The sequence below is a fragment of the Lytechinus variegatus genome, chromosome 8, assembly GCF_018143015.1.
Source record: "Lytechinus variegatus isolate NC3 chromosome 8, Lvar_3.0, whole genome shotgun sequence".
NCBI lineage: Eukaryota > Metazoa > Echinodermata > Echinoidea > Temnopleuroida > Toxopneustidae > Lytechinus > Lytechinus variegatus.
In genome coordinates this window covers 15,046,712-15,060,867 of record NC_054747.1, presented here as the reverse complement: position 1 = coordinate 15,060,867, position 14,156 = coordinate 15,046,712, and positions in this window count along the sequence as shown.

Below are 14,156 nucleotides of genomic sequence, written 5' to 3'. Positions count from 1 at the left end.
TATTGAGGCAAAGCAAATTATTTGCTGTCTCTATCTCAGTGAGATAAAATATGTATTTATCGCTGATCTTTCTCCAAGCTTTCCTCTGAGGCCATTCTCATTACGCTTTCTAAAACTAGTTTACTGCAAGCCGATACAGGAAACCAGTTTGGAAGATCACTTTGCTAGCGTTCCCACTTGATCACATGAAAGTAGTTTTCTAAATCACTTTACTTAAGGCGCTCTTGTTGCTATGGAAACACTCTCAGTGGGGTAACACGTTTCGCGCGAAATCCGAAATCGCAGCATCGGCATTCTACACCTGTCGTGTGGAGTAGTGCGCTCAAAATGTGGGAAGATCACTTCCCGAAGAACGGTTGTGTCCTCTCTTACGTTTAAACCAGTTTAACGAGGCAAAGCGATCTTGAAAACTACATCGCGAGGTGGTTTTCCAAACTGATTTGGAGATCGCTTCCAAGACCGCTTCCTCGGTTCTCACTACCTGTTAAACTAGTTTCCACTAAACTAGTTTTAGGAATGTAGTGAGAACAGCCTCTCTGAATGCTACATTTACCTCCACAATGAGTCCAAAGGAAATGAATCCAAATAATGGACGCAGATTATTAAGCCAGTTTTATCATATCAATGGATGTTTAGATGTTTATGAATTTGACAAAAGAAAACCCTCGCAACACAAAGCGTTCAGGACACCATGGAATGGAATCAAATCTTTTTCCTGGTACTAATCAGGGTTGAATGAATAAGAATAGATAATGGATCCTGGTGGGGAAAAGTAGACATCATAAGGAATTCATACGATTTGAATCAACATTTAATGGGTGGGGGGGGCTCACAAATTTCTGAAAGAATTAGTGGAGAGATCTGTTCACTTGCAATTTCTATGAAGATGAGACCTTCCTATCTGAGAAAATCAGGCAAGAATTGCACAGAAGATTAGATCAAATCAGAGTATAGGCCCACATGTTACACTTTAAAAACTGTGGTGTTAAAACTGACACCAATTGGTGTTAAGACTGACACCAATTGATGTTAATAGAGGACCACACCCTGAGGTGTTAAAAATTACAACCTAGAGATTAAACACAACACCAAAGAGTGTAAATGTAACAACAAAATAACACCTATAATAATAACACCCATAGGTGTAAAACCAACACTACCAATTTAACACCGGTGTAAAATAACTGGTGTGGTCCTCTATGTACACCGGTTAACACCACAGTTTTTGCTGTGTAGCCTACTTGTCAAATAAGAAAGTTAATTCATTTTGAAGTGACACTTCTCCCCCTTAAAAAAAACGCAGTGAAGCTTATAATTGTAACGAAAGAGCTGATGTGATCATGAGATCATTATTTCAAGTTATTTTATTACCTGAAATATTGAAGAATTCACAGTCATTGATTTATGATAAGCGGGATTTCTCTTGTATCGTAGGCAATTCTGATAATGATTTATATGTTACAATGTTCCATGTAGAATAAATCAAGTTATATATAATTTGAGGAAAATCAAAATATATGTGATATTTCATATAGCATTATAAAGCGTTTGACACAGGCTGGTTTGACATAATCAACCCTGCTCGCATAGGTCTACCACCTGAGATATCACTGATTTGAAATGATTTGAAATTTATATGAAATAAATGCAAATTGAATTGAATTGAATTTGGCTAGTACTACATTATTTGTTCTTGGATTTTTTTAAAGGGGTTTGGCTAGCCTACATTATAACCTAGGCGGAGATAGCCTATTATCTAGGCTGAGGCTCTAGCTTTTTTCTTTGCCTTAACGAGTCTCGAGCTGTTACGCCAAATGTCAGCAGTATGTCTGATGTGGAAGATTAGAAACCATGAAGCAGTGACTGCCTAGATTGTACACTCAGAAGTTGCCTTGCTTGTTTTTCCTGAAGAAAAGCCTGCACTGAATCCTAGTCGATGACAAGAAAACAAATCAGGTGCGTGTAGTCACTCCTTATCAGATTTTTCGCTTACGATTAATGTTACTGCAAAGATGTAGGCTAAGTGCACTGTCTAACTACAGATTATAGGCTCGGGTTCTGAGGGCATTGCAGCATCAAGAGAATATGTGTATGTGTCGTCCAGTGCAATGAAAATTGGTTCTGAATCTCAAAAAGGGAGTCCTCATTAAGCAAGAATGAGGGCTACATGAAGGAATTTGTAAATGGCACTGGATTTTTCCTCACTAGAGTAAGAAGGAACTTTGAAATGTAGTATTGGTGTGAGCTTGTTACACTTACAGAACATCCTTTGAGCAGTGTTGCACATGAATTGATGTGGACTTTAGCTTAACATTCCCAGACAATGACATGGGCCATGTATTTAATGAGGCTGGCGAGCTTTTCATCCTTCTCCCTTGGCGAAACAGAAGGATACATTCAATCAATGTGACATTCAATCATAATGTAATTTCAAGGACTCGAGGAATAGTATGGACCATTGTTCTGTTAATCATTGTAAACCACACTGACTTTCTTGTTAACTCCAAGCAAACATCTTCTTTGACTTTAGGATTGATAAATTTCTCTCCTATTATAGTATTGGCTTTGTAAATTTATTTACCTTCTTGCAGTACTACATACCATGGGTAAATTGCCAATTAATCAACTGTCAGCCCTCCCATTCACCGATTGGTCTGCTTTCATTTAGTCTAATGACATTTCGTCCAAACATTTCATTTAACATCCATTTGGTCCAATCATCACTTTGTCTAATCACCATTTCATCTCACAACCAGTTGGTCTTTTATCAATTCATTTTTGTCTCACCTGCGAAGCAAAGTGAGACTATAGGCGCCGCTTTTCCGACGGCGGCGGCGGTGGCGGCGTCAACATCAAATCTTAACCTGAGGTTAAGTTTTTGAAATGACATCATAACTTAGAAAGTATATGGACCTAGTTAATAAAACTTGGCCATAAGGTTAATCAAGTATTACTGAACATCCTATTAGAGTTTCATGTCACATGACCAAGGTCAAAGGTCATTTAGGGTCAATGAACTTAGACCATGTTGGAGGAATCAACATCGAAATCTTAACCTGAGGTTAAGTTTTTGAAATGTCATCATAACTTAGAAAATATATGGACCTAGTTCATGAAACTTGGACATAAGGTTAATCAAGTATCACTGAACATCCTGCATGAGTTTCACGTCACATGACCAAGGTCAAAGGTCATTTAGGGTCAATGAACTTTGGACGAATTGGGGATATCTGTTGAATTCCCATCATAACTTTGAAAGTTTATGGATCTGATTCATGAAACTTGGACATAATAGTAATCAATTATCACTGAACATTTTGTGCAAGTTTCAGGTCACATGATCAAGGTCAAAGGTCATTTAGGGTCAATGAACTTTGGCCGAATTGGGGATATCTGTTGAATTCCCATCATAACTTTGAAAGTTTATGGATCTGATTCATGAAACTTGGACATAATAGTAATCAAGCATCACTGAACATTTTGTGCAAGTTTCAGGTCTCATGATTAAGGTCAAAGGTCATTTAGGGTCAATGAACTTTGGCCGAATCGGGGGGTATCTGTTGAATTACCATCATAACTTTGAAAGTTTATTGGTCTAGTTCGTTAAACTTGGACATTAGAGTAACCAAGTATCACTGAACATCCTGTTCCAGTTTCAGGTCACATGTCCAAGGTCAAAGGTCAATGAACTTTAGCCGAATTGGGTGTATCTGTTGAATTACCATCATAACTTTGAAAGTTTATGGATCTGATTCATGAAACTGTACATAAGAGTAATCAAGTATCACTGAACATCCTGTTCCAGTTTCAGGTCACATGATCAAGGTCAAAGGTCATGTAAGGTCAATGAACTTTGGCCATGTTGGGGTTTTTTGTTGAATAACCATCATATCTCTGTAAGTTTATTGGTCTAGTTCATAAAAAGAGGACATAAGAGTAACCATGTATCACTGAACATCTTGTGCGAGTTAGAGTAGTATGCAAAGTCAGCACTGCTGCTATATTGAACCGCGTGATGCAGGTGAGACGGCCAGAGGCATTCCACTTGTCATTCATTTGGCACAATTATGAATTAACACTTAGTCCAATTAGACCAAATGGTATATGGGCTAAATGGTTATATGACCAACTGGTTATCAGACGAAATGGTGAGTGGGAAATGGCAGTAGGTGGTTTCAGACCGCCTCGAAGTTCGCCAGTTCCAGGTATTCTCTGATCGGGAAATTTACCCCGATCAGAAAATACCAGGTATTTTGGTAATGTAAAAGCAAACTACGCGTAATTTCCCCGAAAGAAAATACCCGCTAAATAGTAGGTACTTGGCGAAATTACGAGAAGTTTCGCGGGGATTTTTCCAAGGTCGCAGGTATTTTGGCGATGTGAAAGCAAATTACGGGAACTTTAAGCCCAGCGTGGGTGCGGCGGCGTGGGTGGCTGCTGGGCTAGTGAATTTGAATTTCATGCCTTGCCTGCTTATCAGACCATACAGCGCATGCTCGTAACTTCGGGAACTTATCCCGAAAGGGTATGTTTCGGGGCGGTGTGAATGCAGGAATATTTAATGGGTATTTTTAGCCAAAAAAAGTTCTCGTAATTTAACAGGGATTCTTGTGATCGAGGCGGTTTGAAACCACCTAATTAGACCTAGGGGGTGTTTCACAAAGATTTAAGTATGACTTAGAGTCGCACTTAAATACCGAGTTGCGTACGGTATGAAAGGCTTGACCGCATTGGTCAGATCGTGTCATGAGGACGCGCACTATTGCGTATCTATCAATAAGATTGCGCGTTGCATATCATGTACGCGTCGGCATTTAAGTGCGACTTAAGTCATACTTAAATCTTTGTGAAACACCCCCCATGTGTATAGTAGACAAACTGATGGTAGACCAAATGGTAATAGATGAGATGGCAGTTGGATGAATTGGCAGTAGACCAATTGAAAATTAACCTTGAGGCCTACATATACCAAGGAGGTATTGATAAAGTGAAAACTCCTTGCATATACTCCTCATAATGCTATTCCTTTTCCTTCCCACTGCTCTTACGGCTGCTACTACTGCTCTTTACGTACGAAAGATGAAAGAACAAATGGGCTATTCTTGCACACGTGTAACAAAAATTATGAAAATCTTGACTTTGATTCATTTTTTCTTTAAAAAATCTAAAAATTTATAACTAATCATGATGATTTTGAAAGTTTAATTTCATTTTGAAATTCACAAGAATTTCAATATGAAATCTATGAAAATCATGCTTCTGTGTGAAGTCACACACATGACCTACTTCTGTTGACCACTGACCTTGAATCTGCATATTGGAGACTGGCAAAAAGTATTTTTCAAATGATAGCCGACATGTTAATAACCTTTGTATTTATCTGTATAAGTTTCATAGATTTATAACTAATTGAAGTAGAGACAGTGGTTTTCGGTTTCAAAATTGGTCTTTCTCGTTTCTGAAAATTTGTAATTCCGTTTCAACTTGATCTAAATATGGAAGTTCTGTTTTGTCACTAAATGTACACAGCAAAAACCTGAATTCCTTTTGGCAAGGGGATTTCCATGAATTTTTACACGAAAAGTATAAGAGCCAAACAAAATTTCTGTTTTATGTAAAACGGAAAATTACTGTCCCTAATGAAGTCAAGATTTGTCATAATCGTCATGCATGCATGTGACCAAGAATGGCCCAAATTTGAATTGTAAATTCCACATAGAAAAGTTGATCTTATTGCTTTTTCTACTCCAGATTTGAATGATAAATTAACCTTTCATTCTGAGATGTTGATGGATGCAGAAATACTGTAGACATCGGTTTTTAATCAGCAAGTCTGCCTAAATTTAACTCGCTGATATTTCCTGTATATTGACCTCGGTTTCAATACACAAAAGACTGCTGTTCATTAGCCCAAGTTTGCCTCATCTCAACATTCTAGCCTGAATATTAATTCACTGACTACCATTTGAAGTTAATCATTCCCATAGGCTTTGTACAGTGATCTTCTGGCTCCAGTTTGCAATGGGTTTAATCTTGAGATTTAAGAAATGCTGCAGCTTGAGCATGCAATGTGACCCTGTAAAATAGGACGAGGGGGGGGGTGTTTCACAAAGATCTAATTATGACATAGAGTCGCACTTAAATGCCATGTTGCGTGCTGTATAATAAGCATGACCGTATTGGTCAGATCGTGCGGAGAGGACATGCACTAGTGTGTATAGATAAATAAGATTGCACGTCGCGTTCCTTGTACGCGTCAGCATTAAATGCGACTTCAGTCATACTTAAATCTGTGTGAAACACCCCCCTGATTTCATCCTGCATGTTGCGCTCCAATCCTTAACTTGGTCCTTTTTTATGCTTTTCACACTGCACATATTTTCTCTGGGAAATTGGGGCAAGGGGGGGGGGGGTTGAGGGGTCTTAGTCCCGCCGATTTCCTGAGGTTACAGAGCTACCAAGTAGGCCCGGTTTGAAAGTCCATTTTTGATGCACGTGTACACGGCGTGTTTTTCGGTCGTGTACACGTTGTAAACACTGAGTGAGAGTGAGTTACAGTATATGTTTTCAGTGTTTCCCAGATGTAGCCTAAGTCACGGTTTTAAAACTTACCTGAGAAGTTAGAAGTATCAATCCACAAAAATTGGTGCAATTAAAAAGTTTACTCAGCTTAGCAGCGCATTAAATTAATAAAGAATGCAAAAGTAAATCAGTGCAGGGCCCTAGTTAGCGCCGACGTTCGTTGGATGCGCATCTTGCATACTGTACCGTACATGCATGCACAGATCGCTGCAGGTTTCACAGGCCTAATTCATTCCCCATAGACTCATGTGTTAAATTGGCACTTTAAGAAATTCATAAAAAATAAGGATGAAATTCGGGGGTCGAATGTTTACTACCAGTGGATAGGATATATATCCGGCAATCCATATCTGACCAGAAAAGGGTCCCTCGACCGGCTCATTTTAAAAATAAATTGGCGTGTTTGAAGACACCTTCGGGGGGAGCAGATTCATCAACTCAAATAGCAAAATAGCCCTAATCCTTCCGCCAGTCATAATATAGTCCAAAATTGGTGATATTTCTTCCCAATTTGGGAAAAGGAAGTTCAGTAATTACCAAAAATAGAATCAGTGCTAGATGGACAATCATATGCATACACTTTGTCAATCAGCCATATCAAAATAAAAAAAATAGCAATGGGTTGGCTCGAATGAATATTTATGGCCTGCCACTAGTGATTAGGCCCGTGAAACCTGTATTGTATGGCACATGAAGGTTTCGTTTTAATTTACCTTCCTGGCTTTTCTTTAACATCTCTACACTCACTTTATCACAAAAAAATGCATGAAATATACAGAGGTGTTATGTAATGACCAATTTTGATGTTACTCCTAATGTCTAGTGCCCTATGGATTTACACACATCCTACATGCCTATATGTAGCTCAACAAGGGATGCAATGTAGGGCCCAAATCCTATAATGCAAATTGTAGATATGAATAGTGTGCATATCTGGATTCAAGATCTGCCCATAATATAAATACCAGATTCACATGAGTTAAATTAGATAAAAAAAAAGAAATGAGAATCAACATACAAGCTTACTATACATTCACATCTTCCTATGACAAGGGCCCAAGCCAGGTTGTAAGAGAGAGAGGCAGGGAGAGAGGGGGTTAGATGGCTTGTATTCCATGGGGGGCTAGTCTGGCTAGAAGTCAGTAAAAGTTGAACAAGTTAGCAGTAGCACTCATTCTCAGCCCCCCCCCCCCCCCCACATACTAACTATGCTTTTCTCAACCCCCCCCCCCCCTCCCTCTTGAATCCAATACTCTTCAGCCAAATTCTAAAGTTTTCTCTTCTCATTTCCTTCCCCATGAACCAATTTCACAAGTGCAATTGATGCAAGGCCTATCTAAATGTGTACTATATCTTGTGATGGGTGCTATACACGATTTACAGCAGCGCTCGTCGGTATACGAAAACACACGACAACATGCATCCCAGAGACAAACACACGCACAGCCTACACAGCCTAGCCTAGGTACACAAACACAGACAGAGTTACTAATCACAATTTGTTACCTGTTATACCCACTATGTAGCCTTGTATATAGCCATGAAGTTCAGTTTTTGGACCTCTTGATGATTGAAACATGTATACTAGTGACAGCAATCTGCTACTGAAGAGTTAGGGGGCAGGTATTTCATCCACTAGGGAATTCCCCATGTAATAGGCTATGGTCAAGGTACAGGTTTCACAGGCCTAATTCATTCCCCATAGACTCATGTGTTAAATTGGCACTTTAAAAAATTCATAAAAAATAAGGATGAAATTCGGGGGTCGAATGTTTACTACCAGTGGATAGGATATATATCCGGCAATCCATATCTGACCAGAAAAGGGTCCCTCGACCGGCTCATTTTAAAAATAAATTGGCGTGTTTGAAGACACCTTCGGGGGGAGCAGATTCATCACCTCAAATAGCAAAATAGCCCTAATCCTTCCGCCAGTCATAATATAGTCCAAAATTGGTGATATTTCTTCCCAATTTGGGAAAAGGAAGTTCAGTAATTACCAAAAATAGAATCAGTGCTAGATGGACAATCATATGCATACACTTTGTCAATCAGCCATATCAAAATAAAAAAAATAGCAATGGGTTGGCTCGAATGAATATTTATGGCCTGCCACTAGTGATTAGGCCCGTGAAACCTGCAGAATTAAGTGTAACTGAAGTTATCGATTGATTTTCATTATTTTATTGCCAATTTGAGGAGCGTGTGTTTGTAGGCTTGTAGGATATGTTTATGAGCGTATACAACTGTAACACGTAACTGGAGCCATGATCGCTGTCGCAATTGGTGATTCTCAAATTGGCTCAAAAAGTGATTGAAGAACGCTTTCGAGAGTCTCGTTACGTGTTATACGCTCATACACATGTGCTACAAGCCTACAAACACACGCTCCTCAAATTGGCAATAAAATAATGAAAATCAATCGATACTTCAGTTACACTCAATTCTGCAGTGATCTGTGCATGTATATACGGTACAGCATGCAAAATGCGCATCCAACGAACGTCGGCGCTAACTAGGGCCCTGCACTGACCGGAGCATACCCATTTCGTGTGGTACAAAAACTTGAGTCTCCAGAATAAATGTGGATTAAATCGGCGATTTTGGTAGTAAACTCACTCTAGGTTAATTGAAATATATTGACATATTAGTGATTAAAACATGTGCAGTGTCTTAGAACTAAGAATTAATGTGAGGCTGTGTTGCACCCACAAATGTAATAACGCCCACAAATGTAATAACACTTTACCCACAAATGTAATAACGCCCACAAATGTAATAACACTTTACCCACAAATGTAATAATTTTTGATCGCCCACAAATGTAATAATGACTTTACCCACAAATGTAATAAATTTGAAGGGATTTTTGGCGAATCCGTTCTAAACTAAAATCCTATAGTAATGCGTTCATATAGCACAAAAGTGTAAAGTCTTTTTTTCAGACCGGGTTAATACAACATCAAAGTACAAGTCCAAAGTCTTTTTTCCAGACCCGGTTGTTTCAAAAATTATAATATAAATCCAAAGTCTTTTTTCCAGACCCGGTTGTTTAAAAAATTATAATATAAATCCAAAGTCTTTTTTCCAGACCCGGTTGTTTCAAGAATTTTAATAAGTCCAAAGTCTTTTTCCAGACCCAGTTATTTCAAAATTTATAATATAAGTCTAAACTAAGATACGATATTATGATATTCCTGTGGAAAAAATGGGAATCGAGCTTAGTCTTTTCTCCAGACCCAGTTAATTAAAACTGGGGGAATTAATGTCTTTGTTGTTGTTTCAACTTATACGGTGTATATGTGAATATATGCACTAAGAGTAAATTGAGAATCAAGCGTAGTCTTTTCTCCAGACCCGGTTACCTGTTATTCAAACATTATGAATAACAGTTTAAAAACAGTATAAAGACCCCATAATAATAACCGGTGTGTTGGGGTTCAAACCCCGGCCGCGTCAGACCAAAAGACGTTAAAAGATGGGAGTTGCTGCTACCCTGTTTGGCGTTCAACCATTAAAGGGATAGAGCCTCGTCGATCTGGCGCTGCACAGTGGCTGCCGGGCCCACGATCAACTGGGCAAAGCAAATTTTCGGAGTATTTCATGTCTATTTCGAACAATAAATTATGGATTTTCATTTTCATCTTATTAATGCTGGATTTAGCGTAGTCTTTCAGCCCGACCATTTTTTTCTTCAAAAAAAAAAAACGCTAATAGTAAGAATTAAAAAAATCAAAGTCTAAGACCAAACAAACCTTCAACCTAAGAACCTGTTTTAAAAGAGGTTTAGAGTGTTGTCTTTATTCCAGACCTAAAACAGTTACGAAAAAAAATCTTCTGACATAAGACCTTATATTATATTCTCGTGGAATAACACGAGTTTTAAACCGTACTCTTTCCTCCAGATACGGCTATTAAAAAAAGTAACTGAAAAACTTAAATCTAAGACCAAATTTCTAAAGTTTCACCCAGTAAAAATATGTCTTTTTTAAAATAATACTACTACCCCTACAAAACATTGTAATAACGCGTGGGTAAGGCAGACATCCTTTCACCAGACTTGGTTACTATTTGAAAAATAAAATAGTTTTTACAAATATTATAAAACGAATACCCAATAATCTAATTACTGTGGAACAACATGAAGACCGATTGTCGAAGGTCGACTTTCCTCCAGACACAATTATTTCAGGAATAAAAAATCAATAAAACTCAACCCCCATCAACGAATCTAAGAACCAACAATCCTCCAAATTAAGACCATGCATGTAGAAAAGCTCATGTTTAGAGCGTTGTCTTTATTCCAGACCCGGTGATTTAAAAATGATTTAAACAATCCTAAAAACAAAGGTCTCATATTCTTATTCTTGTGGAATAACACGAGAATTATGCTTTGTCTTTCGTCTGGACCCGGTTATTTAAAAGATAAAGAAATATTGAAAAAATGACAGCTGAGACCAATCTTCAAAATTAAACCCACTTAAAATGCTTGGGCTAAGAGTGTTGTCTTTACCCCTCACCGACGTATATTATAAATTTTGAAACGACCGGGTCTGAAAAAAGACTTTGGACGTATATTATAATTTTGAATTAACCGGGTCTGGAAAAAAAACTTTGGACGTATATTATAATTTTGAAACAACCGGGTCTGGTAAAAAGACTTTGGACGTATATTATAATTTTGAAAAACCGGGTCTGGAAAAAGACTTGGACTTGTACTGTAATATTTCATTAACCGGGTCTGGAAAAAAGACTTTGAACTTTTGTGCTATATGAACGCATTACTATAGGATATTAGTTTAGAACGAATTCGCCAAAAATCACTTCAAATTCATTACATTTGTGGGTAAAGTCATTATTTCATTTGTGGGTAAAGTGCATTATTACATTTGTGGGTAAAGTGTTATTACATTTGTGGGCGTTATTACATTTGTGGGTAAAGTGTTATTACATTTGTGGGCGATCAAAAATTATTACATTTGTGGGTAAAGTGTTATTACATTTGTGGGCGTTATTACATTTGTGGGTAAAGTGTTATTACATTTGTGGGCGTTATTACATTTGTGGGCGATTATTACATTTGTGGGTGTAACAGGCTGTGAGCTTGTTCACTGAGTTAACAGTCCCACGCAAGCTTTATGCAGATGCTACCGTGTACACGGTGATGGAATTTAGTACACGTGCACTGACTTGACCGTGCGTGTATACGTGTACCCGAAACGGGCCTACTACCAAGTCCAAGTGAGACTCGAGCATTTTGGACTCTTGTTCATCCCCTCAAATATCTGTCTCACGCAACTATCACAGCCTATCTCCATATACACAATGTCTGTGATCTCACTCAGATTCACAGGAAATCTCACGCATAGCTGGTCTTTGAACTTGGCATCTCTGAGGTTAAGCTTAGCCCAATTCGTTTTCACACTATGTTCTTGCAAAGTGGGCTACATGTAGCACGGTAAACAGTACGGTGCTATCTGGCCCTGCAAAAAAGTAGGGTTAGCCGACTAATTGCGGTGCTAAGAGATGCAGTGTGAAACAAAACCAGGCTAAGGAAAGGTGTGGATAAGTGAAATTGCCTGTTAACCACGCTGTGTGTGGTAAAATCATCAATAGGCCTATTCATGAGCTGTACGATAATTTGAGGTTAAGGTGTTAACCTGGCTAAGCAAAGAGTATGCGGTAAAAGGAAATGAAGTGTGAAAAGCATATTTATAACAAATGCACAATTTCCACCAGCCAATTCATTTTTTTTCAAACCAAACATCTCTCAGTGGTAGAGCATCTGCCTCATGAATGGGAGGTCATGGGTTCGATTTCTGGGCCAAGTCATACCAAAGACTTTCAAAATGGGATCTTCTACTGCCTTGCTAGGTGCTTGGCATTTACATGTAGATTAAGGGTATCCTCTCACTTTCCCTTTAATAATATTCTTTTTATATCCTGTCTCAAGCACATACATGTAGGGTCTAGGTCTATGTTATCAGGGTGGAACGTCCTAGTTGATAGCCTAAAAACCCATTAATGATAATTCAATTCCTGTTTCCTTGTAAATTTTGATTATTGACCAGTCCTTCTTCACACCCTTTCTGTGTCCTGCATTAAGTGGAGCGCTCTGGCCCAGTGCATTAGTCTTCAGACTTTGAAACAGAGGGTCATGGGTTCGAATCCCAGCCATGGCGTAATTTCCTTCAGCAAGAAACTGATCCACAATGTGCAGTGCTGCACTCAACCCAGGTGAGGTAAATGAGTACCGGTAGAAAGTAATTCCTTAAAAAGCTGTGTGCGCTGTATACGCCTAGCTTAGCTGGGTAATATAGGAGCGCCTTGAGCACCTAACAAGGTGGATATGTGCGCAATATAAATACCCTATATTATTGTTATTATCATTAATAATAACATAAAATTAGTCTTTATTAGTAAGATGATGGCATCACTATGCTCTACCAACCATGCAAGATGCTGTCTGATTAAAGTAGATGGGTAACAAAACAGAGTGCATCGCATTAAAAGAAATTGTGATTCTTATTTTTTCCAGAAGAGGCAAATGATTTAATAGCCTATAGGCCAGGTCTACATAAATTACACATTTTATACATTTATATGTACCTGATGCCTGTTGTTTAAAATCAGATAAATGGAAGATTATTGACAGACAAGATTTTAGAGGTTTACTTGCATGTTAATCATTAGACATAAATTGTTGATAATAGCATTAACAAGTCCAGTTTGTCATGCATTTGTCATAGTTGTTCTGACTCATGAAGTAGGCCAATAAGAAATCGGCCTACTCTAGCTCTAATGGATAGCTTGGTAGAATTTGTATTCAGACCGACTCGATCCCCCGTTCAATTGCGAGAATATTTTTGGGCTAAAAAATACCTGATAATTATTTTCCACTTTTATACCGACCCAAAACAGACCCTTTCAGAGCTAGTTCTTGAAGTTACAAGCATGCGCAATATGGTCTGACTAGCAAGGGAGGCGAACTGCTCCAAGTCACGAACTCAATCAGCAGCCCGCGTCGCTCATGCCCAACTACTTGCTAGGTTGAAGAAGTTCTCGGAATTTGCTCTCCTGCTAAAAGAATCTCTGTGAAAGTTCTTGTAATTTTTGTAATATTCCTAATATCTATCAGCCATTTTCTTTTAGGAATATTACGGGTAATTTGCTTTCACACTGCCAGAAATACCAGTAGATCAGGTTAAATCTAAATTTCCTAAGTGGAGAATACATGGTGTTCCCAAACTTCAAGGTGATCTGAATATATAGACTTACTGTCTGTAGACTTTCTACATGAGTGATTACATGTAGAAAGTTAAAAAAGCAGGTGTTGGTGTTGTTGAAGCACCAGCATTAGCAAAAAAGAAAGAAAGATATGAAGAAAGACTAGATTATGGTAGAAAGAAAATTCAAAAAGAAGAAAGAAGGAAAGAAATGAAATATATGGTACATTTTACACTAGTTAGCAAAAAACCCTCGTATTATCGGTGGGTTAAATATAGTACAGCATTAATACATGTAATAGTATGGAGTTGGCGAGTAAGGGGTTAGTGATAGAACATGGTTAAGAA